The sequence below is a fragment of the Protopterus annectens genome, chromosome 12.part0, assembly GCF_019279795.1.
Source record: "Protopterus annectens isolate FY-2018-M chromosome 12.part0, PAN1.0, whole genome shotgun sequence".
Classification (NCBI taxonomy): domain Eukaryota; kingdom Metazoa; phylum Chordata; order Ceratodontiformes; family Protopteridae; genus Protopterus; species Protopterus annectens.
Window position 1 is genome coordinate 548,931,705 of NC_056746.1, and position 24,630 is coordinate 548,956,334.

Consider the following 24,630-nt stretch of genomic DNA (forward strand, 5'->3'; position numbering starts at 1 on the left):
TGAGCCCTGGGGAACACCACTTGTATCTGGTTTAGAGTCGGACCTAGAGCCTGCAACTCTCACTGTGTGGGTTCTCTCCATGAGCCAATTGGCAACCCATCTCATGACATAGGGGTTTATGTTCAGGCTGGTGAGCTTGTCTATAATACCAGAATGGGGAATGGTGTCGAAAGCCTTTGTGATGTCTGGTTAGGCTGTGTGGACCTCCTTTCCCTCATCTAAAGCCTTGGTAACTGTCTCAAAGAAGTCCACCAGGTTTAGGAGGCATGATCTGCCTTTAACAAAGCCAAACTGGGTAGGGTCCAATGTTTGGAGGTTCCCAATGTCTCTGTTAATGAGTTCCATGATGATGTGCTCCATAGCCTTGCAGACCAGGCTAGTCAGGCTTATAGGGCAATAGTTCCCAGGGGCCATTGTGGTTCTACCTTTGTGGAGTGGGATAACTGTTGCTGTGCACCACTCTGTGGGTACATAGCCTGTAAAGAGGCTGAGTTTGAACAGTGTGTTTAGGTGAGAGGTTAGTTCATTTTGGAGTTTGTGTAAAACACAGCCTGGGACACCATCCAGTCCCATTGAAGCTGTGTTTTTGGCTTTGGATAGGGCTGTTTTAACCTGTGTGTCAGTGATTGCCGGGGCTCTACATTCTTCTCATATGGTTATGGGCCCTTTAGGGGGTGAGAGGGGGATAGAGTTTGCACTAAACCTGTCTGCCAGAATGTTGGCAATATCAGTCGGTTCAGTGTATTTTGTGCCATTCTGCACTAACTCAGAGCAGATCTGAGAGTTTCCACTTAAGTTCTTGACATAGCTAAAGAATGCTTTGTGGTTACCTTTGGAGTCCTTGGCATGTTTTCTTTCAAAGCTAGCCTTGGATGATTTTATGAGAGATCGAAGTTTCTTGCTGATACTGATCAGGGATGTCTTTCCTTCCTGAGATTTTACTTTTTTCTGTGCTAGTTTCCTCCTTCTATTGTATAGCGTGTTTATGGCAGGGGTCTGCCAGACTGGTTTCCTTTTCTTGGAGGAGTGAGTCTTGGTTTTGCTTTGGACAGCATGATCCATGCATTCTTGCAGATGCTCATAGAGTGCCTTTGTAAGGGATTCAGCAGCTTGGACAGCATTGTCCTTTAGCATGGGGGCCTGTGAGCCTTTCCACCTTGATCTTAAGTAACATGAAGTTTGCTTTTGAAAAGTTTTTCATGGTGGTTTCCTTGATTGGGGGTGGGGGCGGAATGTGGATATCCAAAGTGATTAGTCTATGGTCTGATCTAACCAGTGAGGGGTTGACCTCCGGTGTAGAACACCGGTCGCCTATGTTGTTGATGACCAGGTCCAATATGTTGTCACATCTGGTGGGGATGTTGACCAGCTGATCCAGGGCATTCAAGTTTATGAATTCTAGGAAGCATTGGGCAAGGGAGTTAGTACTTGAGTCATTCTCCCAATTAATGTTTGGGTAATTGAAATGACCCATTATTAGGGCATTTGGTAGAACCTTCATATTTTCCAGTGTCTCCAGAAATGCGGAATGGGGGTCCTGGGTCATGGTGGGTGATCTGTAGCAAGCTACAATTTGAATTGCAGTTTTGCCATTGTTAGTTGCACACGGATGATCTCTGAGGCATTGTGCTGCGCCACTAACCTGGAGGTGCTGGTATCCTTGATAAATATGGATACACCCCTGCCTTTTCTGTTTTGGTCCGGATTCTGTGGCCGAAAAGTATGATATGAGTTATAGCCTGGTAGTACAGGGGTGCTCTTTGGAGCTTTAAATCAGGTTTCTGTTACTGCACATATATCAATGTTCTCCATAATAAGGAGTGCCTCAAGTGCATGCATTTTGAGGTTTAGACTTCTGGCACTGAGTAGTATTACCCTCAGTTTTTGGTTACTTGTGCTATTTACGGTGGTGGGTTTGTCTTTTGAGCCTTGCCTAAAAAAGACACTATGGGGGCGGCAAAAGCATTGGCCAGTATTTAAAAGCCTAAGGGTGACAGGTGCAAGCCATCTCTTGTGAAGCAACTTGGCTTGTCGAGCATGTCATCCCAGGGGGACAGATACTGGATCCCCTTTGAATGACACCAGATACTTAGCCAATTGTTGAAAATGATCATTTTTTTCCTTATACTGTGGCATCATTCTTGGTGAAGGCAGGATGGTACTCAGGGTCAGGTTCATACCGGCCTGGGCTATGTGACCAGAGAGCTCTTCCATGTCTCTTTTCATGTAGTCCAGGGTGGTACGTCTCAGGTCATTCACACCAACATGGACAATGACAGAGTCATATTTGTACTTGTTCTGGAGCAACCTGACTGCTTGTGTTATGTGGTGGATCCTGGCACCCAGCAGACAGCTAACTGTAACCTTCTCCTTGTCCTGCCTAGTTAGTGGGACATCAGTGTGCCTGACTATAGAGTCGCCTATTACTAGTGTGTTGGGTATGTTATTTTGCCTTAAGGGCTGTGATTGCGTGGCACACTGATTATGTGAAGTATGTGTTTCATGGTTTGTGATGGGGTGTGGAGGTTGCTTGGGTGTCTGCTTTAGAGGTCTCTGTTGCTTTTGCAGATTTTTATTTAGAGTCTCCAAATATGTTTTCATGTATTTATGTGTATTATTTGCCGGTGTTGGTTTAGTAGGTCTATGTGAGACTGGTGGTGTGTTGCAAGTATTTTCCTTCTCCTCTTGACTGTCAGTTCCAGTCTTGGTTTGAGAGAGCTTTGCCTCCAGTTTGGCTGTATAATTGCATCTATCGCATATATTAGTGTTTGGTTGTAGGAGGAGAGGGTTGTCTGTGTACACGAGGAAGTTGTAATATTACCTAAAAATGCCCAGATTCACCAGTTGGACTGGAGAGTACACCTGAAACTGCCCTTTGGACTTGCCTAAATAGGTAAACTGAGCCGTTTTACTGATTGGCTGAGTAGGGATGAATAGAGAGCCTTGTCCTTCTGGACAGTATAGGGGGGTCTAGTGCTAGGGTTAATTAGTGCTTGCTATACGTTTTGAGCAAGTGCTGTGCTGTGAAACGAATGGATTGAGTGCTTAAGTTGAAAGTTTGTCTCGTTCCAAGGGAAAAATTGAAGAGTAAACTTTGTGGAGCCATGAATAGTTTAACCCTAGCTAACTGGTGCTGCACTGCCTGCAAAACTGTGCAAATGCAGTTTTATTGCAGGGAAATGAAAGAGATAGAAAGTAGCCCAAAATGGCCAATAAACTACTAACTTTTGGGTTGAAACCATTCCTCCAGGGACAGATAGGCTGCTCAAAGCTCTCGTCTCTCAGAGAAACTTCCTTCTATCCAAGTAAGGTATGGGCAACACAGAAACTTGTAACACAGCCCTGAATTCAGCAATAACCTGAAAACTGGACTATACTAGTTCAGAAAGATGGGAAACAAATATATATATATAGACATATATATATATATATATATATATATATATATATTTATATATATATATATATATATATATATATATATATATATATATATATATATATATATATATATATATTTATTTTTTTTTTCCAGAAAATAAAGCAGATACAATAAAAAAAACACTTTAAATGCACAGAAATGGCTATCACACTTTAGTGTGTAGCCTACAACAGTTAAACAGATTATTTAAACATAAAAATTACTTAGTTAAAGTGCAGGTAGCAAGTAATTATAATATGTAGCAGAAATAAGCTTTTTAAATCACAGAAACGCTAAAAAATTGGCGTTTTAGGCGGAATTAGTTAAAGACAGCAAGAAAATGCAGAAAAATGATACTTAATCACTCTAAAGTCTCTCTTTTGTCTCTCTGCTGCTGTAAAGCTCTGCAGGACACCTTGCAGGCACTTGCTGAGCTGAATACAAGTGCAAATAACCACGCAAATGTGTTTTTTATAGCAAGGAAATGAAAGAGATAGAAATTAGCCCAAAATGGCCAATAAACTACTAACTTCTGGGCTACAGCAAACAAGGGACACAAATTTCAGAAAGAAACAGTTCAAATAAGCAGGCACAATAAGCCTTTAACCAGAAATTCCCAGCTCAGAAGGGCAGAATCTAGCCTCTCCTCCCACAAGAGTGCAGACCGCAAACCTTCTTAATGTAAAATAACTGGCCTGAAGCCCAAATGCTTAAACCAGAACTAATGCACTTTTAGAATAACAGACACTGAGTCTTCAATCAGCAATTCCCAACTTAGAAGGATGTAAGCTACCTGTCATGCCACAACAATGCAGTCTACAAACCTTCTTAATGTAAAACAACTGGTCTGTAGCCCAAGTGCTTTAACCAAAAGACTTAGAATAACAGTTACAATTTAATCAGGCTACTACCAAGCAGCAATAAATGCAGCAGAATAAATACAACTGAGTACTTTAAGAAGAGGCAAAAGCAAAATAAGGTAATAAAGTAGGAAGAAACACAAATACAGTAAATGCAGATAAAGTGCAAATGTGTTGTTTTTTTATATATAACAATAGAAAACAAACTGATTTAAACAAATTACCCAATTAACCAGTAAAAAACTTCAGAACTGAGCCCTGTTCCAGTAGTCTTCAATCAGACAAGTTCAGGGCCTAAGTGGGTATGCCTACTCAGATGTTGTCTCTGTATTATGCAGGATGAGCTAATGAGACTAGACTAGGACAGAACTGGGATAGGGTTGAACAGATGGGAATGGTAGGAGTGTCTGAAATCAAAATATGATCTCACTGTACTCGGTTGAGTGAGCAAATGAGATGGGCCCAGGAAGAGTGTTCAAACACAAATTTACAGGAGGGGTGGTCAATTCCAAAGCCACCAAGATTAATACCACAACAAGAACAGAAAAAATAAAATGTAGTACTGTCTTATAACACTGCAAGTTTGTACTCATCTCAGCTTGTAATAAAGTTGATGTAGGTATGTAAAAGCTAACCAAACAGCTCAAGTATGCAACTATTCAGCAGAAATAATATCAGAGATAAGGGACTAAGACTTTAGGGCACAGAGAAACCATCTAGGCTAAGTCTTCTACACCAAATATCAATGAATTGAGAAGAATAAACCACTAACTTCAAACAGAGAGAGAGAGCTCACACTTTTCAATGAACAAATAAATAAGCACATAAATGCAGTGCTCTTTTAACACAATATTCAATGAAACAATAAAACAGAAAAAATAAAATGCAGTACTATCTTATAACACTGCAAGTTTGTACTTATTTCAGCTTGCAATAATGTTGATGTAGGTATGTAAAAGCTAACCAAACAGCTCACGTATGCAACTATTCAGTAGAAATAATTACAGAGATAAGGGACTAAGACTTTAAGGCACAGCGAAACCCTCAAGGCTAAGACTTCTACACCAAATATCAATGAAGTGAGAAGAATAAATTGTTTAGAAGATTGCTGTAGGAAAGTGATTTAAACTTTGGTCTGTTTAATTGGTGGTGAGATGGTTGTGGGTTAATGGCAAGGTGTATAATTGTTCTCTGGGATCGTGGGTGGAGTGTTCACAGGTATAAATGTATGAGTAGTGGGGGTGGGTGGGAATTGAGGATAAGGTAGGGGAGTGGAGTAAGTGGGTTGAACCACCAAGGCTATGAATTCACAGAAAACAATCAGTAAGTACTCTTATTGTAGCTCAATTATTTGACTTTAGATGGTTGATAGCTAGGAATTTAAGCAAAGAATTTGATAAAAGATAAAGGAGCTGGAGAGTGAGGGGATCTAAGTCTGAAATTTATGGTGATGTACAGAGTCCTAGGATAAGTTTTAGCAATACTGCAGTGTTTATTTTTACTTTACAATGCTTGTATATGCTTTATATATATTATTAAAGTACATGCATTATTTAAGACAGGGTACAGAGGGCAATAGATAACTTGGTGCCTTAGCAAGTATTCTTTTACTCACTGATTCAGACCCCTTGTTGAGGTTGTCTTTCTTGTGTAGTTGTTGCAGTCAGAGTTATTTTATGTTACAGGTATGGTTGCTTTACTGGCTAGCTGGATTGATATATCTGTAACAAAAGGAGGAGTGAAATGTGACAGGTGTAAGATGGAGAAAAACAGGGTTCGAGGAAGGGACTAGAGGAGAGATAGACAATAAAGAAAGAGCTTAGATAGGATTGTTCGTACGATTTAGGCAATAGAATAGGTATAGCAAGAAGTAAAAGATGTATTGGAGTGTCAGACAGTGAATGATTAAAACAATAGAGTGATAGACAGTGAAGAAATTAAAACAATAAAGTACACAAGAACTGTATTTCTTTATACTGGTTAAAGGTAGAGCATCACAATACCATTACTTTAGTCATTAAAGTGCACAGAAATAACTATTATCCTTTACATTGGTAAAAGGGAGAAAAATCACAGTACATGCAAAAAACACAATGACTGACAGTTTGCATCACTAGAAATGCTCATAATAAATGAATTACAAAAGTATTATGCTGTATTTCCTGGTCTTATCAACTCAAAAATGACATAGTTGTATAATAATATAAATTTCAGTATTTTACCCCAACCATTACATTTGAGGTTTAATTTAGACTACAGTTTCAACATTTTGGTATGATAGGCAGTCTCAGGCTGAAGTTTTAACATCCCTAAAAAATTTAGACCAACTGAAATGATTTAGTGTAACAGTTAAAAGATAGTCATTAGTGAAGTCCTGCATAAGGGAGTCACTATTCTATTAGAACCAAGGAGCAGTTTTTAAGGGGAGAGACTGGCCTCTTATCAGCATGAAATGTGTATTCCTGATGCAGAACCTCAAGAAATAGGTTGATATATATTCAATGGCTGTCACTAGTTTGGTAGCAATGAAAGAGAGCTTACACTCACAGCAAAACCATGGAACCACATAAATATAATCATTTAATGCAGTCACTAGTCCTTTTTAATAGTAAAAACTAAGCCCCGTCATCAAACCATCAAAAGCAATGTTCTTTATGGAGGTCACTAGCCTTTTATTACTATCCACAGCAAAACATTAGGAGTACATTAATTCCAACGTTTAAGGCAGTCACTGGTCTGCTTATTACCAAGGACCTATGTGACATCAACAAATACTTCAGGTAGCTAGTCTTTTTATTTTATTTATTTATTTGCAGTTTAATGACCAGGGAAGTCCACTGGGCCCAGAGAGCCTGTTTTCAGTGGAGGCCCAGAGAGCCTGTTTTCAGTGGAGGTCCATGGAGAAAAGCTCCACAGTACAAGATACATGTGAAGATACAAAAAATATAAAGCAACAGAATGCGAAATACAAATAAATATCTAAGTCACAGAAAACTATTTATAATATTCACATAAGAAAAATATCTGTACTATTCACATGATGGAGAAAAAAATCAATTGTAATTGTTGTGTTGAGATCAGTTGTAAGACTGAGCCATACTTATAACAACCTAGATGAACATGAGAGGGAAGAGAGCTAGGTTGGAAGAATGCAAGTACATCTCCATTTAGAAGAGAGGTAGGAATGGAGCTGTGTTTTAAAATTATCCATGCTCTGCATTGTCCTGAGCTAGGTTGGAAGAATGCAAGTACATCTCCATTTAGAAGAGAGGTAGGAATGGAGCTGTGTTTTAAAATTATCCATGCTCTGCATTGTCCTTAAGAAGGAAGGAAGAGAATTTAATTTATTGGCTAAGGAAAATGAGAGCAGAAGTTGACCTGCAGGACAGTTAGGTTTGTGGACACTAATTAAGTTTTGGTGTTCAGATCTAAGAGTTCTATTTGGAGTGTAGGGGGTAGGATGTTTGAGAGGGTGGGGCATTTTGTGGGGTTAAAGCTCTGTGAGCTGTAGTAAGCTGGAGGTAGTCCAGGTAATTTGGAAGTTCTAGCCAATTTAGAGAGTGGAGGGTAGTACCAGGATGTGAGGAGTTCTTGGTGTTGGTGGCAAATTTAGAAATTTTGTTATAGCAGTTTTCCAGTTTGGAAGAGATAGAGGTAGATATGTTGGTTAGTAGGGGAGCACCATACATGGGGGGGGGGGGGGTAGAGGTGGGAGTATGTCTGGTAGTAGGTGAGAGGAAACAATTGTTTCTGTATAGCATACCAAGTTTTTGGTGTTTTTTTTAATATTTTGTTGTATGTGGATATCCAATTTTAGGTGCTCATCTATGGTTACACCAAGTAATTTAGCATAGGGAACGACTTCAATAGAAGTGTGATTTTGGCTTAGGACTTGAAAAGAGGTTTTGTCAAAAGGGAAGGATTTTGAGGGTGGGAATATTAATATTTTAGATATGTTTGCATTTAGAGAAAGGTGGTTTGGAACATCCAGGCCTCAGTGGTTGAGAAGGCAGTCTGGGTCTTAGAAATTCGGGGAGGTTAGTTAAAGAGCAGACTAAAGTTGAGTTATCTGCGCATTGGATGACTTCGGCAGTGGGAATGGTAGAGTGAAAGGTATTGATAAAGATATTGAACAGCATTGGACCGAGAATGGATCCCTGAGGTACACTGTTAGGGGTATGGAGAAAAGGAGAGATGCCTTTTCTCCATTTCACAGCCTGACATCTATCAGATAAGTAACTTGAGAACCAGGATAGGGTATTTTGGGAGAGATTTAGGTTTGAAAGATGGCTCAGAATATGGGTATGGAAAACAGTATCAAATGCACTGTGGATACTATTTTCCTGGAATCTCGGGTATGATTGACTGTGTCTAAGAATGAGAGGAGAGCTGTTATAGTGCTGTGCCTGGGTCGGAAACCATGTTGGGTTGGGGTGAGACGTTGGTTTTGTGTTAGGAATGGCATAAGTTGGAGGCAAATGCATTTTTCTAGTATCTTGGAGATTGGGGAGAGGGTGGCTATGGGGTGGAAGTTTGAGATATTAGTGTTTTCGTCTCCTTTGTGGAGAGGTAGAATAAAGGCTGTATGCCAGAGTTTAGGGATGTAGGATTCCTGTATGGATCTGTTGATTAAGATGCTAATAGGCAGTGCAATCCCATCAGCAGTGGACTTGAGAAAGTGTGAAGGTATGTTGTCAGGGGCATTAGAGCAGGGTTTTATTTTGGAGATAAGTCTTTTTATGTAGTTGGTGGAGATGGGTTTGAGGTCGAACATGGGGGGGGGGGATTGGGGTCAGTAGGTTGGGGGGAGATCCTGGGTGAGGGAGTATGCAGACGGAGGAGGTTGATGTTGGGAAAGGTCTTGCTTAGTTCAGATACTGAATTAATAAAGAAAGAGTTGAATAATGAGGCTATTTCCTGGTCAGATTTGCTGGGGTTGGGGCAGGGATTGTTTTTGGTGCCTGGGTTGAGAAGTGTATTTATTGAGTTCCAGAACTGTCTAGGATTTTTTGAGTGATTAGACTGGAGTTTAATGTAGTAGGAGTTTTTGTCTCTGATAATTTGTTTTTGCGAGGTTACGGAGCTGAGTGTATTGAAGTAAGTTTTCGGGGAGTTTATTTTTTTGGTACAATTTCCAGAATTTGTCCCTTTGGGGCATGAGCTGTTTGATGTGTTTGGTTAGCCATGGGGCAGTATTGGTTTTTATTCTTTTAGTTCTTGTTGGTGCTAGAGAGTTTAGAGCATTTAGGAAGGTGGAATTAAAATAGTCCATGCTGTTGTTGAGAGGAAAGGTTTTTAGAAAGTTCCAATTCATTTGTTTGAGGGAATTTGAGAGTGTGTTGGGGTCAAAATTCTTGAGTTTATGTGTGTTTATGTAGTAATGTTGATGGAGGGGGGAGGAGGTTGAGTGATGGATGAAGGCTGGGAGGTGGTCGCTGATAGTGTTGGGAATGGTGCCACAGTTGGAAATTTTATATGGATGGGAGACTAGGATCCAGTCAAGGGTGGAACATGTGGGGGTTTCCTTTATTAGGTCTGGTTATGGAATTAATTATTTGGGTTAAGTTGAAGAGATTGATAGATAGGGAAGTTGTGGAGTTATTGATATTGTCCCAATTTATGTTCACGTCGCCTAGTATATATGTCCCGAAGTTTATATGGGATGAGGCCCAGGAGAGAATATCTTCAAGGATTGGAGTGTTATTTCCAGGAGGGATATATAGGGTGATGATGCATAGGCTTTTATGGTTATTCATTTTTAGTAAACATGATGCTAGTTCCTCATTAGTGAATTAAGGAATAAGATTTGGGGAAATTAATTAAAGTGAGTAGGTTAGAGTAGATTATGGCAACGCCTCCACCTTTTTTTGTTTTTGTGGTCAGACCTGAGAGCTTGAAATCCAGGGGGTATGATTTCAGAGTCTGAGATATGGAGGTTTGAGCCTAGTCTCAGAGATGGCAACAATGTCAGCTTGGTTGTGGCTTAGCCAGGCTTGAAAGTTGGATACTTTGTTACAAAGACTCTGGGCATTGAGAATAAATAGTTGAAGAGTTTTATGGGAGAAAGAATGGTAGGAGAGAGAGGTATTGTTGTTTAGTGATGTGTTAGGCCCAGGGTTAGGGTGAATATCACCTGCTAGGTAAAGGATGTTGAAAAGAGATGATATTAAGGGTTTTGTTTTTGTTTTAAAATATTGGGGAAAGTATATTATGAGTTTAGTTGTTTGAGATTTTGCTGTGGTTGGCCTAACTCTAAGGTTAAGGTGGTGGAGAAGGTTAGGCTGGATCAGAGAAGGGGAGATGGAGTGGAATAATTTGGTAGTTAGGTGGAGATGTAAGTTGTGTGCTGGGGTGTAGGAGAAAGATGAGAAAAAGGGGGGTGATGATTGGTAGAATAGGAGCTGGCATGGTATAATGGAATTAGGAATTTCAGGAGGGTTAAGGGAGTAAGGAGGGATTGGAAAAATAAGGAGGTCATGGATAAAGAGTGGGTGTTGAATAACTGGATAATAATGAGTAAAATGTGGAAGCTTGGTGTAGGGTGGATGGGAGTGGGGAGAGTAGTTAGCAGGAGGTTGGGTGTTAGTGGTGTATACATTGAGTATTGGAGAGAAAAGGAGGGGCTGGACCAGGGTATTTGTTGATTAGCTATTGGATTATGAAGGGTGGGTAAATGGTCAGAATAAATGTAGTAGTAGTAGTGGGGGTGGGTGGGAAATGGAAGTAGGGTAGGGGAGCAAAGTGAGCCCGAGTGTAGCAAGGGCAAACAAAATGGGTCGGATGCAGATAAAGCGGTTAGAACCAGATGCAGAGTTGGGCAAGGAGAAACAATCAGCAAGTACAGGTATGCCAATACGGGTAGCTGCAATATTTGCACACTATGTAGTGTGATGCGAGAAGCAAGGTTGTCAGTGTTGGGCTTTGGAGGTGCTCTAAGGAAGGACATGAGATTAGGAAATAAAACTAAGCACACTATGAGGGGATTCAGAACAGGCAGCTAGTGCAACCTGGGTTGGGAGAGGCACTTTATAGGAAGGGTGAGAAAAACTGGCAAAGAAGGATAGCATAGAAAATATGGCCAGATGAAGTTTGGTATGGAGAGGTGAAAAACCAGAGAAAAAGGTCTTAGTGATGAAGGAAAGGGTGGGCTAGGTGGATTTAATGCTGTGGAGATGTACAACTGGCTTTAGAAACCAACCCATTAATACCAAATATGCACAGATTAAATAACCAGGAGCAGGATATCAAAAACAGAGGTTGAGAAAGGTGCTCATGCGGCTGCAGGGATCCTTGATTCTCTATCCAATAAGTCGGCAGGCAGACTGTGCAGACATTATTATTCCATTAACACTGATTATTGGGAGGGTGGGAGCTGCTTCACAAAAACTGCAGGGAATAGGACCTGAAAGTATAAAAGCAGATGTGAGATAGGGGCAGTTAAAGGTACATGAGAGAAACACTTCTAATACTTAGCCACTAAAATCACAGAGGCAGGAGGAGAATTACACTGTTGGAGTTAGGAGGAGTTATGGAGGAAGGGGAGAGTAAAGTGCTGAGTGACACGAAAACCTTAGGAGTATATTAATTCAAACATTTAAAGCAGTTGCTGGTCTGTTTATCACCGAAGAACTATGTCACGCCAACAAAAACTTCAGAAATAGATTATGTTGCTGGTTTAAGACAGTCACTAGTTTGTTAACAGTGGTAAAGACCTAAATCTCACAGCAAAATCTCAGAAACACATTAATGAATTATTTGAGGCAGTTGCTTGTCTCTTTATAATGGAAAAAGAAACAATGTCCCATCAGCAAAATCTTAGCCGCAATGTACTTTCTAGACGTCGCTAGCCTTTTAACACTATATCCCCCAGAATAAATCTTAGGAGTACATTAATTCAGTCATTTAATCCAGACACTGGACTGTTTATAACAAGATGAACTACATCTCATCAGCAGAACCTCAGTCATCTTTTGTTTTATTGCAGCATAATTTTCAGTGATGGTAGGATACCCCTCAAGACTCATTTCCTTTCAGTCTTAGACACAATCAGAGAGCTTCATCATGTCCCTCTTTATATTGTCTAGGATGGTGCATCTCAAGTGATTTACAACTGCATGTCATACTTTTACCTAGCGTGAAAAGAACTTGAGTAATTGGGGATTTGATGAATTATAGCACTTGAGAGGCAGCTGAATGTTACAGTGCCTTTGCTCAACTTTGTGACTAGGGCATCAGAGAGACAAACTATAGAGTCACCTATAACAAGTGCATTACTGTTGTGAGTGGTCTGTTCTTGAAGCCTGAATGTCTTGGTCAGAACACTTTGGTAGCACTTGTCTGTTGTACTTCTGGAAGAAGCTATATATTATATGGGATGCATGTCAGTGCCTTCCAGAGTTTTAACTGTGGTGAATTTATCTACATTGCCACACCTAGGAGGATTTGTGTGGTTTCTGGAAGTGATTTTTGGAGTACCTCAGTATAAAGAAGTTTTATATTTGTTTTGTAATGTGTTGTGCAGTATTAGTATAAATACCAATACCCTGTTTGTTTGAAAGATTTCCTTCTAGTGAAAAAAAACATTTGTACCTCTCACAGGTTGGCTTTTTCAGTGGTAACAGCAAATGGTTCCCAGCATGCATGTGGCAATAATATGCTACCTCAAGTTGCCTGGGGCTAAGAGTCTAGCAACACATTGGGAGGAGACAGACTTTGGACTCCAGATGATCAGGAGGCACAAGGTGCTGCAGGCTGTTTGATTCTGTAGGACTTGTTATTGATTGGCCTAAGTAAGAAGGAATAGGGAACAGTATTTTATATAAATGAACTGTGAAGCAATGCAATTAATTGGGAAAAACAGTGCAACACACTCTAATAAATATAGCACAGTATTTTAGAAGTGTAATATATAAAAGGACAGTGAGAACAGTTGCATGATAGGGCAAAATGTTGAAACCTCTGTACACTATATCACAATAAAGTATAATATGTTAATATGCAATGTAGTGCTACTCAATATAGCTCAGTAATGTACAATTCACTAGTACAAAAGAAGGCAAAACACTGCAAATTCTGTATGATATAGCACAATGCAATATAATATGATACCATACAATGCAGCACTACGCAGTGCAGCTGAGTACAGTTACAGACCAGTACAGTTAATTAGTAGACTAGCTCAATGCAATACAGTATTATAGGGAATATATGAACAGTAGACATGGATGACACAGGACAATAAGGCAACAGTGCCACCATTTGGAATATTACAATGCAGTGACCTAATACAGTGTCAGTTATTAGAGTATGCACAGACAACAAGCACAGACACTACAATATTACAATGCAGTGGTCTAATGTCATATCAGTTATTAGTGTATGAACAGGCAGCATGCACAGTCACAACATTATTACAATGAAGCGACATAATGCAGTATCAGTTATTAAAATATGCAAAGGTAGTGAGCACAGACACTACAGTATTACAATGCAGTGACCTAATGCTGTATCAGTTATTAGTGTATGCACAAGCATCAAGCACAGGCACTACAATATTACAATGCAGTGAGATAATGCTGTATCACTTATTATACAACGACCCCCCATTAATATTCCAAAACGTGCACGTTGATTGGTCAGCGTGTATGTTGTAAATCAGAGTTATAGTAATGGAAAAAGTTCCGGTCGCCCGGACTTTTTCCATTAGTATAACTCTTTTTTTTTTTTACAGCAACGGAGAACGCAAGATCTCTGTTGCTTTTTACAACCTGTCTCGCTATGTTAAACCCATTTAACATAGCGAGACACTTTAAAAAGCAACGGAGATCCTGCTTTCTCCGTTGCTTTTTTCAAAACTGTCTCGCTATATTAAATGGGTTTAACATAGCGAGACAGCTTTAAAAAAAGCAACAGAGATTCTCCGTTGCTTTTTTTAAAGCTGACTCGCTATGTTAAACTCGTTTAACATAGCAAGACAGGTTGTAAAAATCAATGGAGATCTTGCTTTCTCCATTGCTTTTGCCCACAGCTCTGATGTACTGCGTAAGCATACACATGCGCAGTACATCAGAACTGCCGCAGAATACCAGACAGCTGTGGAAGGGCAGCAAGGAGGCATTATACAATGCCATTATTTAAGAAAAGTAATTATTTTTTTCTTAAATGTCATTGTATAATAGCAATAACCCACTTCTGTGTGTGGGTAATGCTGGATTTACCCACGGTTGTCTTTGTTTGGCCACTCGGACTTCGCCCTCGTGACCAAACCACACCAACCATGGGTAAATCCAGCATTACCCACACCCAGGCATGGGTTATTGCTATATTATACAATGACCCCCATTAATATTCAAAAAACGTGCACACTGATTGGTCAGCGTGCACGTTGTAAATCAGAGTTATAGTAATGGAAAAATGTCCGGTCGCCCGGACTTTTTCCATTACTATAACTCTTTTTTTTTTTTTTTTTTACAGCAACGGAGAATGCAAGATCTCCATTGCTTCACACTGTCTTGCTATGTTAAATGAGATTAACATAACGAGACAGCATTAAAAAAAAGCAACGGACATTCTCCGTTGCTTTTTTTAATGCTGTCTTGCTATGTTAAACGAGTTTAACATAACGAGACAGTTTGTAAAAAACAATGGAGATCTTGCTTTCTCCGTTGCTTTTTACAAACTGTTTCTCTATGTTAAATGGGTTTAACATAGCGAGACAGCTTTAAAAAAAGCAACGGCTCCATTGCTTTTTGTAAAGCTGTCTCGCTATGTTAAACCCATTTAACATAGCGAAACAGTTTGTAAAAAGCAACGGAGATCTTGCTTTCTCCGTTGCTTTTGCCCACAGCTCTGATGTACCGCGAGGCATACGCATGCGCAGTACATCAGAACTGCCGCAGAATACCAGACAACTGTGGAAGGGCAGCAAGGAGGCATTATACAATGCTATTATTTAAGAAAATTAATTATTTTTTTTCTTAAATAATGTCATTGTATAATAGCAATAACTCACGCTTGGTGGGTAATGCTGGATTTACCCACGGTTGGCTTTGTTTGGTCACTCGGGCTTCGCCCTCATGACCAAACCACACCAACCATGGGTAAATCCAGCATTACCCACACCCAGGCATGGGTTATTGCTATATTATACAATGACCCCCCATTAATATTCAAAAAACGTGCACACTGATTGGTCAGCGTGCACGTTGTAAATCAGAGTTATAGTAATGGAAAAATGTCCGGTCGCCCGGACTTTTTCCATTACTATAACTCTTTTTTTTTTTTTTTTTTACAGCAACGGAGAATGCAAGATCTCCATTGCTTCACACTGTCTTGCTATGTTAAATGAGATTAACATAACGAGACAGCATTAAAAAAAAGCAACGGACATTCTCCGTTGCTTTTTTTAATGCTGTCTCGCTATGTTAAACGAGTTTAACATAACGAGACAGTTTGTAAAAAACAATGGAGATCTTGCTTTCTCCGTTGCTTTTTACAAACTGTTTCTCTATGTTAAATGGGTTTAACATAGCGAGACAGCTTTAAAAAAAGCAACGGCTCCGTTGCTTTTTGTAAAGCTGTCTCGCTATGTTAAACCCATTTAACATAGTGAAACAGTTTGTAAAAAGCAACGGAGATCTTGCTTTCTCCGTTGCTTTTGCCCACAGCTCTGATGTACTGCGTAGGCATACGCATGCGCAGTACATCAGAACTGCCGCAGAATACCAGACAACTGTGGAAGGGCAGCAAGGAGGCATTATACAATGCTATTATTTAAGAAAATTAATTATTTTTTTTCTTAAATAATGTCATTGTATAATAGCAATAACTCACGCCTGGGTGTGGGTAATGCTGGATTTACCCACGGTTGGCTTTGTTTGGTCACTCGGGCTTCGCCCTCATGACCAAACCACACCAACCATAGGTAAATCCAGCATTACCCACACCCAGGCGTGGGTTATTGCTATATTAATGTATGCACAGGTAACAAGCACAGATGCTACAATATTACAATGCAGTGACCTGATGCTATATCAGGTAATAGGTTCTTAGGTTTCATAGGATGATACTAGGCCCTTATAAAGCCTAGCCAAGAATTTTGCCCATGTTCCCTCAAAGTCAGCACCTGTTTCCCCTGTCCAGCAGGGCCACAGGTGGGATCCCAGGGGTGTATTTTCTGTTTCCCATCCAGTTGTCCAGGTTCTCTTAAAGAGACACACCAGAATAAAAATGCAGCTAGGATAATGGAACTGAGCAAATGTACTTAAAAATAAAAAAAAAAGAAGTAAAGACAGTGCAAAGTCCCGGTAGGCAGAGGTAAAAAATATATTTAATAGAAAACAGTAAGTGCTTTCACGATTTAAAATTGCTTCATCAGACAAAACCACAGTACATAACTACACATTTTAAATAAAGAGCAACCTTGTAGAACACTCTATCTCGCAGAGTCAATTAACATTTAATGAATCAATTCCAAAAAACTTTAATTGATGCTTGCAAGGTCATGCATATATAGGTTCATAGGTTCATAGGTTTATACTAGGCTATCTGCCCTAAGGCATTTATAAGCCTAGCCCAAATTATTGTGGCTTACGCCACCCCTTATATGAAAAAATACTGTGCCCATTAGTTTGTTGTGCCTCTGTCCAGCAGTGACACAGAGATGATTCCTGGGGTAAACCTACGATCTCCCATCCACAGGTCTAGATTTCTCTTGAACAGAGTCAGCGAGGTGCTCTGCCTCACATGGACCGGGATTTTATTCCACAGCATAGGGAGTCTCTGAGTGATAAATCTATCCCTCCAGCACGTCCTATTTATATCCGTGCTAAGGTTTAAGTCGCTTGCTCTAGTGGTTTTGGTGGATTTGGATTTTTGAGGTGGAGCATGTCCATTAATTCGGGTTGGACATGGCCTTGTATGTCAGGCACATGTCACCTCTGAGCAGACGGTATGCGACTGAATAGAGCTGGAGTTTCTTCAATCTGGCAGCATATGACAGATTTTGGAGTCCCTTTATCCTTTTGGTGAGGAACTTTTGGGGTCTCTCCAATTGCTGCAGATGTCGGGTGAGATACATCCCGAATGGGGCATTGTACTCGATCATTGGTCTGATAAGTGAAGAGTACAGGGGAACAATGACCTCACTAGATCTGGATGTGAATCCCTTCATGATCAGGTGGGCAATGTAGAAGGTCTTTCTAACCACTTTAGCAATGTGAGTGTCAAAAGAAAGGCCACTGTCAACCTGGGTCCCCAGGTCCCTGATAACCTCTTCTGTGCTTAGTGGATTGCCACCTATATGGTAGCTTGGGGTTACCTTGTTTTTCCCGAAGGGTATGACTATACATTTTTTGGCGTTTAACTTCAGGCCATGGCTCTGGCACCAGCTATCTATATAGGAATGGTTTTAAAGATACAGTATCATTAATGCCATGGGCTTTATCTGCTTTTCTGCTCTGAAATAGAGTATCCATTTCTGTTCCCATACTTAGGTTTTAACTTTAATGTTAACCCCCTGTTACCAACATCTACTAATTCCAGAGTAAAAAATTTGAACTCATGTTGTGGTCCAAGTTCCTGTAAATGTTTAGCCAAAGCATTAGTCTCTTTGGCATTTCTGATGTCTCTAACATATATGCTCTCTTAAGCTACGATTAGTCTTACCAATGTAGTAAGCTGCACAGCCACTACAAAAACAGTAATAAATTAAATTCTTATAAGAACAATCTGCATAAAAAGGGAATTCAATAGAGCATTTCAATAATGGATGTATGAAATGTGTCCCAGAATATAGAAATCTGCATGCATTGCAGTGTCTACAAGAGTAGGTGCCATGCCTCTGAGAAATAACCATAGAAAAAGTTTTATGTCTCTCAACAAAGTTGTCTCTTAAGTGATAGATTATTTTTAAAAGAAAAACTGGGTTTATTGGTGACTAGATCTCTGAAATCATCACTTGCATACATAATATTCCATTTCTTCTTAATAATATTGCAAATAGCACCTATATCACTGGAAAAGGTCGGAGTAAATCTAATACTAGTTTTAAATTGTATATCTTCAGTGTGAGGGATTTAGTTTCAGAAAAATAGGACTTACCTTTACCATTCTTTTATTGCATAGCCAAACCCATATAAAAATCAACATCACACTCACCATAACCCTCTTCATAAATTCAAGCTTCAAATTGTCAAAAGCAATTTTAAGTTGTTGGTCATCACTATTTAACCTGATGGTCCTAAGGAATTGAGATTTAAGAACATTTCTCGAAATGTGTTGAGGGTGCATACTATTCTAATGTAGATAAGAATTCTTCTTCACTTCTTTCTTATAAACACTAGTACTAAACTTTCCAAGGTCTGCCTTGCAAATACTTAAATCCAAAAACTCAATCTGGTACTTAGAATACTGAAAGGAGAATTAAAAAAAAGAAGTAGTATGGGGGTAAATAATCAACAAACTGTAACAGTAAATCTTCGGTTCCACTCCATAACAAAAAAAATCATCAACAAAACATTTGTACCAAAACGGGTCTATATCAGATCACTAAACGCTTAAAAAAGTGAACAGTGATTAATCAACCCTATGTAAGTGAAAGCTTAAAATATTGAAGCAACAGAAACCCAAATATTTTCCTAGAGAAAGAATTTGGTTGTCCATTTCTGTTGCTTCGGTATTTTCAGTGCTGTGGTGGAAAGTTACGGGTCGGGTTCAGGTAAGTGTGCGATTGTGTGGATGTGAGTGTTAGGGCAGGTTAGGTGAGTTAGGGTTAGGGCGCGGGTTAGGTATGTGTGCGATTGTGTGGACGTGAGGGTTAGGGCGGGTTAGGTGAGTTAGGGTTAGGGAGCGGTTGAGGTGAGTGTGCAACAGTGATGGACCTTAGGGTTAGGGTTTGGGTTAAGGTAAGTGGATAATTAGTGGTGTGTGTATAGTTTAGTGTAGGGTCAGGTGTCAGATTTTAGGTGTATGTGTGTGGATTGCTGTTTGTTTGGTGTGCTTGTGTTGTGTGTATGTGTTTTGGAACAGCAATTTTTTTCCCTAGGAAAAAAAATCGCTGTTCTGACAGTTCGAGATTGTAAGTTTTCGCTTACATAGGGGCGATTAATCACCGCTCGCTTTTTTAAGTATTCGGTGATCTAATATAGACCCTACCAAAACACATAAGAATAAAAATCATTGTTCGATAATACAAAATCTTTCTCCCATTTAGCTAAAGCTAGGTTGGCATAGCTACTGGTGCACGCAGTGCCCGTAGCCATGCCAACCTTTAGTAAAAAGAATTTTCTACCAAACAGGAAGATGTTATTTTACAAAATAATTTCTAGGAGGTTACATACATGATTAATCTTCTCATTCGAATAAGATTCATGTTCATTCATAAATCCCCTCACATTCTCTATTCCACACTCATTGGGAATAACAGTAAAGAGTGATCCTATGTCCATAGTGACAAAATAGTAATCTTTAACGGAATCTAGACATTGAATATCTTTAAACAGATTCTCCAAAAAAGACTTAGTGTCTTTTAACACTGTATCTACTTTATCCAGAATTGGATGAAGATTTTTCTTCACAAAAATAAAAACAGTTTCAGTAACTCTCCCTCTGCTGGAAACTATCAGGCACATGGGTGGGTTAAGTAAACTCTTGTGCACCTTGGGAAACTGGGATGGTAGGGTGTTTTACAGAAAAATGTTTAAACACATCTTCAGTAATAGCATGTGACATCAGTAAATTAAAAATTAAACACAGTACTTTCTCTGTAACAGCTTCTACCATGGGTTTACTGATAGTCATAAAAGTTTCCTGATCATGCAACAAATCTTCCATACATTTAATATACATATCTTTATCTAATATCACAATTCCCCCACCTTTGTCGGTGAGACGAATCTCTAAAGATGTAGCTTTTTTAACTCAAATAACACATCATACTCTAATGAATTCAAATTAAAAAAGGCAGGTTTATGGCTGTAATCAAAAAATTCCCTAATCTCATTCTCGCATACTTTGGTAAAAGCTTCTACAAACGAATGTATTTTGGGTATAAAAACAATAGGTTTTCTGAAGCAATTAGTATTCCAATCACTATTAGAACCAAACATAACAGACAGAGTAACATTCCTTGCAAACACTTTCAAATTAGGTAACACATCAATTAAATATGACCTTTTGAATGGCACAAAAGAAAGTCTCCTATTTAAAAGTGAAGTCTGTGCACCTGTTAATGTAAAAGATGAAATGTTAATGACTAGGTTGTCTGTCAGCTGCTGCGAGTGTTCCTATACACTCCTCTGCTCTCTGTTACTTGTACATGCTGAACTCGTCCTCTTCTCCCTCGGCTCCTTGACCAGGCTTTTCTCTGTATTGTATTGATAGGTAGGAGTTCCAGCAGCAGAAAATGTGGCTGTTTTAAACTGAAAAAAACTTTAATAGAAGTAGATATCACTACTCTCATTGCCATTGCAGCTGAAGCTGCCGTTTGGCTGAAACTGCAAGCTGGAGGTGGGATTTCCTATTCGGATGAAGTCTGTTCATAGGTAGAAAGTGCAGATATAATTATTTTTGTCTCCATGGAGACTGAAGTTGCCACTTGAGCAGAATGAAGTTCAGGAGGTAGAGATTCAACATCTAAGGCAACCTCTGCATTCGTTGTTAGTTCATGGGCCGCTAATGCTATTGGTCCTTCGCTCGTTTCATGACGGCCAAGCCTAGAACATGAAAAAATGGGACCTTTGCTGAAATCCATAATGTCCCTCTGTAATTTCCTCATTAAGGTTGCCTGGAATTGTTTTTCATAAGCTGTGACACTCTCATGCAGAATCAAGATTATCTTGTAAAATGTCAACAGTAAAGGAGGAAATAATGTTCTGCTGTAGTTTCTTGATCTCCTCAAGTAACGCATTTTCACGAGGCAAAAAAAGTCAATAAGTAATTTCATATACTCATTACTTAAGTTTAAATTTAACTTTTGCCAACATTTAAGTAGCTCTGGAAATGTATTACCATACACTGGCATTTTCAACACGTGTAAGTCTCTGGGTATTACCTTATGATGATGTTTGGCTTCCATGTGTAGTCTCTGCCATTGGAGGTTTTTAAATTCATAGCGTTTATTCGCCAATTCTTTTAATTTCTTCAGGAAAACACCCCATTGCTTTTCATTAGTGGTCAAAAGTCCATTAACATCCATTGTTGCCTCAAAAAGAGAGTTCACTTCTAGGGATAGAATCCTAGTCAAACAATCCATTTGTGAATTCAGGCTATGACTAATGCCTGGATTGTAATCTAATGCAACATTACAACCTTTTGCCATACTGCCAGCTGCAAATTACAAAAAACTAATCACACCAGAATAAAAATGCAGCTAGGCTATGGAACTGAGCAAATGCACTTAAAATAAATAAAAGAAGTAGAAACAATGCAAAGTCCTAGTAGGCAGAGGTAAAAAAAAAAAAATATATATATATATATAAGAGAAAACAGTAAGCTCTTTCACGATTTAAAATCGCTTCATAAGAGAAAACCACAGTATATAACCACACATTTCAAATAAAAAGCAACCTATCAGAAGACTTCATCTCGTACAGACAATTAACATTTAAAAAATCAAGTCCAAAAACATTAATTAATGCTTGCAAGGTCATCATTTGCTGGGACGCATTTCATACATCCGTTATTTAAATGCTCTCTTGAATGTTCTTTTCATGCAGATTGTTCTTCTAAGAATTTGATTTATTACTTTTTGTAGTGGCTGTGCAGCTTACTACATTAGTAAGACTAATCACAGCTTAAGAGAGTGTATATTCGAACATGTTAGAGACATCAGAAATGCCAAAGAGACAAGCGCTTTGGCTAAACATGTACAGGAACTTGGACCACAACATGAGTTCAAATTTTTACTCTGGAATTAGTAGATGTTGGTAACAGGGGGATAACATTAAAGTTAAAACTGAAGCATGCAAACAGAAATGGATACTCTATTTCAGAGCAGACAAAGCCCCTGGCATTAATGGTACTGTATCTTTAAAATCATTCCTATATGCATGACCTTGCTAGCATTAACTAATGTTTTTTTGGAAATGATTCTTTAAATGTTAATTGTCTCTATGAGATGGAGTGTTCTGATCGGTTGCTTTTTATTTTGGATATTATGGGACTTTGCATTGTTTTTACTTCTTTTATCCTCTTAAAAAGGGCTAGAGAGGTACTCTGCTTGACATGGAGAGGGAGTCTCTTTCACAGACAGGGGAGTCTTTGAGACACAAATCTATCCTGCCAACATGTTCTATTAATATCACAGACCAGGTTGAGACCGTGCGTGCGGGTTGCGCAAGTGGAGTTTGACTTACGAATATGCAGCAACTCCATCAAGGCTGACTCTGAGACGGCACTGTATGCCAGACACAGATCACCTCTGAGCAGTCTGTATGAGTCTGATTAGAGGGACAGGGCACAGGCATCAAGCACAGGCACCACAATATTACAGTGTAGTGACCTAATGCAGTATCAGTTATTAGTGTATGCACAGGCAGCGAGCACAGACACCACAATATTGCAATGCAGAATCAGTTATTAGAGTATGCACAGGCAACAGACACAGACACCATAATATGACAATGCAGTGAACTAAGGCTGCATCAGTTCTTAGTGTACACACAGGCAGCAAGCACAAACACCACAATATTACAATGCACTGACCTAATGCTGTATTACTTATTAGTGTATGCCCAGGTAACAAGCACACAGGCATCACAATATTACAATGCAGTGACATAATGCAGTGTCAATTACTGGAGTATGCACAGGCCACAAGTGCAGACACCATAATATTACAATGCAGTGAATTAACACTGTATCAGTTATTAGCAAATGCACTGGCAACAAGCACAGATGCTACAGTATTACAATGCAGTGAACTAATGCTGTACTAGTTATTGGTGTATGGACAGGCAATAAGCACAGGCACCATAATATTACAATGCAGTGGCCTAATGCTGTATCAGTTATTAAGTGTATGCACAGGCAGTGAGCACAGACCATAATATTACAATGCAGTGACCTAATGCTTTATCAGTTATTTGTGTATGTACAGGCAGCAAGTACAGACATCATAATATTACAATGCAGTGACCTAACGTTGTATCAGTTATTAGTGTATGCACAGGCAGTGAGCACCACAACACAATGATCTGAATGCCATAGATACAATTGTCTGAAAGTCTTCACATGGTGCTTAATGCAACAGGACAAAAACTTGCCTCAAGATTCTGTGAGATGGATATTACACTAGATCAAATGTTACAAGACACATTAGGTGCTATGAACATGAGCACCAAAATCACAGTACTTGAGGTTTCTACATCAGGCCTGGATGCTACAGAAATAAACAGAGGTATAGGACAATCTAAGTAATACAAGAAAGTGAATGATGCTTTTTGAACAAGGCTATAGTATACCAAGACAGGCAACAATCAGCCACAGCAAGTTTACAATATAGCTGGTCGGATGATGCCATCATACTAAGGCTGCGCTGTAGCAGGGCAAAAAATAATGAGTCAAAAGGCAGATACGATACAGTAAAGCAATCACCAATCAACTGCAGTTTAGAAATGCGCAACAGAGAGCAACAATTACCAAAGCTAAATATAACATTGTTAGGAATTCAGAAGGTTTGGCAAACTTCTACAACATGAACCAAGGTGTTCTAGACTAGGTAACAGAGGCTGGGAGGAACAGGAATGTTACATGGAAGGTTTTCTAGCCTGCCACCCTATGCATGCATATGGAGACACATGGAGGTAATCAGTAAGGCATACAAGTCCTATTAATAAGGGTTGACAGGAATAAAAGAGTTACCAGACAAGCAGTTGCTACTCTTATATGTATCCAGATATTGTTTTGTATATTCCACAAACCTGTTGTGCTAAGATTAGCAATTATCAGATGTCGTGAGAGTCTTTTTCCAGTCAACTCCAGAAGAAATATTCAAGGCAGGTTGGTTGTGTCAAAGCCTAGCAAATTAAAGTAGTGACATTTACAAACATAGCAAGATTAAAGCAGACTACAACAACATATAGACCAATAAAAGCTTGACACTGATATGTAACCATGACAAATAGAAGCTAAATACACCAGCAGTAGCCCCTAATCCCACAGTGGGGGATCCAGCTATACCAGTTTTATACACAAAATTAACACAACATTGTTAGATAGCAGAAGATGTGGCAAACTGGTAAGGTCCAATCATAAAGCTGTCTCAATTCCAAGCCAAACTGCCTTTCACTGAGTGATGTTTTATCAAAACTCAGTGCTCCTCCAAACCCCCAAAACACAGCAGCTTATGCT